Here is a 3,820-nt window from a genome sequence, read left to right on the forward strand (position 1 = left end):
GATTTTTTTTAAAATTTGAAACCGTAAAACTGTTCTCAAATCAACAACATCAAAACGTATAACGTTTCAACACTTTACACGACCATTCCTCATGGTGAAATAGAAACTACGTTATTTTACATCATAGACAGTTGTTTCTTCAAGAAAAATGGAAAAAGTAAATATTCGTATTTTGTGATCATTCATCCGAAAAATTACTTTGTTAAACACCACTCGGATTCCAGGCACAAGTGCTCTGTTTTTAGTTTTAATATAGAAAATATGCTGTTCCTCAGTGACAATATGATCATAGTGTTTGATCAGGTCTTCCAACAGTCTGTTAGAATTCCCATGGGCACGAAGTTTGCTCCTTTGTTAGCTGGTCTGTTTTTATATTAGTATGAAGAATTCATTTAAAAACTTCTACATCAGAAGAAAAAATCTCCTGCAGCGGCTTTCAATTCGACAATTAGATACACGAATGACATTTCATCTATCTACAATAATAACATTCATTCATCTGTAGATTCGATATATTCCTGTGAATTCGAAATAAACGACGCTATAGAGTCGTCCATCTCTGCTTCATATTTAGATAGTTTATTGAAAATAGATACCAACGGCAAATTCATAACTCAACTTCACGACAAACGGGATGATTTCAGCTACTTTAACGTCAACTTACCATATCCATGCAACAATATTTCATTATCACCCACTAGGGCTGTTCGATACGTAATTTGGATTGTGCAAAATATCAAGAGTATTCGACTCAAATAGTGAAATGAACATTACATCCCTTGAAAATATTCTCCTTGGTTTGATATACATAATTTCAATATCTGAATCCATTTCTGAAATGTGTCACGGTATGTTGATTTAGGTAGATCTCTGAGGCACTGCTTGTTGGCTGAGTCAAAGGGATTGTCAAGACTTGTAACGACGACCAGTTAAGAACTCTTTAAGTTTTAGAAAATAGAAAAAGTCGCATGGGGCTAGATCTGGAGAGTATGGTGGGTGTGGCAAGACAGTAACCTTTTCCGACTTCAAAAATTGCTTCATAAGCTCAGATGTATGTGATGGAGCATTATCATGAAGTAGACGAGCATGCCTAAATCCTGATACAGGGCGTTGTTTATTATAATATTTCTTGAACTTTTTAGTATAACATCTCAGTGATACTGATCTGTAACACGTTTGCCCTTCGGCACCAGAATACGTACGGCTATACCATCACATGAGAAGAGTATGTAATAAAGAACCGTCTCTGTGCTTAAGGTTCTTTTCGTAACAACAGACCTTCTACCGTGTTTAGTCAATCATATTTTGTTTCCAATCTTTTTACTGGTTCGAAATCGTGAACCCAGGTTTCGTCACTAGTAACAATTTTTGCAAACTGTTTTTGATTGAATTTGGGGAAAAAATTGAACGCTTGCTTAGCGGTTTGTACCCGAAGCACTTTTTTGTAACCTGTCAATATATGCGGTATCCATATGGCAGAAAGCTTCGGAAATTTCAAAATGCACTTCAAAATGAAATGCATCCGCGACAACTTTGACAATATCACGAATCGTGTATCTGTCATCACTTTCAATTAATTCCCTGATTTTTGGACATTTGCCTTGCCCGTTACAGTCAACAGGTCGACCGGATTTTGTTGCATCTTTGACGGATTCTGTGCCTGTCAGAAATTTCTTTCTCAACCTGTAAACTGTCTCGTAAGATACCTTATCAGAACCATAAACTTCCCCCAATTCTGTAAAAATCAGCATTACCGAATGAACGAGTTTTGTGCAAACTTTTATATATGCTCTAATTTCTTCAATATTCTCAACACGTTTCCCAACCATTTTTACCACAGTGGTCACGGACTGGCTCTACTGAAATGATAATAAGTTTAACACCATGTTGAGCTGAAGGCTGGTGTTTATAGCGTTGAAAAGGTATTGAATATAGCTGTGCAAGAGCATCATCATCCACGATCAACCCTTTGTATTTATAGTGTTCACATGTCTCACCCGATTCGATACGTAAGAGCTTGTTCTGCGTATGATCATTTTCTAAATGGAGACAGGCTACTTAAAAACAAGTTTATGGTGCAGGGGTTTCAATATCTTTGTTTAAAGTCAGCATTTTGCAAAGTATATTGTCGTTATAACGATCTAGTTTGCCAATACAGCCTATCATTGGGTGAAATGCTGTCTGACGTGTTTCATAGCGATTGTTAGACCATTTTAGGCACACCGATTTTGACTATGGATGGCTCCGTTTACCATATCAATATATAAGGCTCACGGCGGATGTGACCTGTTAACAGGGAATGTTTTCTCCTCCCAGTCACCTGATCCCACCTCTGATATATCCATGGGTCCATGCTTGCCCAATTCTCTAATTTGCATTACTTATTGGAGTCATGAGATTGGTCGCTGTTCGTTATCTTGTTATAATGGATACAATTTTTATAGTTATCGATTGTTTCAATGCCACATACTATTGATTATCCTGAATTATGTACCGGAGTATCTGCCTTTATCGATTATTTCAATAGCACATATTGTTCATCGTCCTGAATTACCTAAGCCGGTATCTACCTTTTTCGGTTATTTTCATGATACAACTATTGATTCTTCTAAACTGCGTACCAAAATGTCTTTATTTATTGATTATTTCTGTGACACACAATATCGGTCGTCTTATATTACATACTGGGTGTCTGCATGTTGGTAGCTATTCATTCATTCTGTTCTGCTTTGTCGTCCACTGTAAGAAACTACACTCAAAATAGTCAATAATTCCAGGTGCAGAAATAAACATGACAAATCGTATAGATTACAACACTTTAATGAAAAAACTTGAATATTACAACTTTGTGGCAATTATTTGTCACAATCCACAATCCACTTATATAAGTTACCCAGGCGGAAATTGCAGAATCACCAAATGCCTCAATCAACTGGCAAAAGATGCACCCACATTTGACCATGATGATCGAGAATCCCTGGTACCATAACAAAAGAGAATACCACATGTGATTTGGAAATCAAGTACTGGCTCAGGTCCTCATTCTATCCCGCCTCCCTTGGTACCATACAAGGATAAGCCCAAAACTTGCCATTGGTACCACACGGGTCAAGCCAGCCCCTAAGGTAAACAAAGGTGATCCCCATATTCCCCCTGAAATGATGACGGAATACACTGAGTATAGAGTCAGACATTTAAGCGTGATCCTGATTGGTGTAAATCCCCGAGTTCCGCTTACCCCGTTGCAGAGATGTTTACATAATACACAATAAAGCACCTGAATTTTATGTATATCTTCTGTGACACGGGTCCTCGCTTTTTGCGATGTCATCAACTGGACCCACGTATACTAGCCTGCACAATAGGTAATTGTGCAATTTTGTATAAATAAAGAATATCACGATAATCATCATGATAATCATCATTTAAAAATTCTCAAAAAGTGATGCAGCAGTCGTTGAAGAGGACAATCTAATTAAAATTAGATGTTAGATCCGCTCGCGTACTCGCATACGTAACATCTAACACCATCCCATGGAGGGTCACGTGAGAGGTCATATTCAATTGACCAATGAAATCACATATGGCAAACTCTTTAAATGCTCGTCGAAGGGAATAAGTCTAGAGTGGTTCCGAATGTAAAAAAAAACCGTGATCCGAACCAAGACAATGGCGCGCAATACGCCTGTCAAATGCTATTCGCTTGGAAACATTTGTGTTGTGTGCGGGTGTTCGTTTGTTACAAAGTTTGTAGATGAATTAAACAGCATAAAAGTTCAAAAGTGTTTGGATAAAAGATTAACACGTGAAAGATTGGAAA

This window comes from Ostrea edulis, chromosome 1 (assembly GCF_947568905.1).
Source record: "Ostrea edulis chromosome 1, xbOstEdul1.1, whole genome shotgun sequence".
NCBI lineage: Eukaryota > Metazoa > Mollusca > Bivalvia > Ostreida > Ostreidae > Ostrea > Ostrea edulis.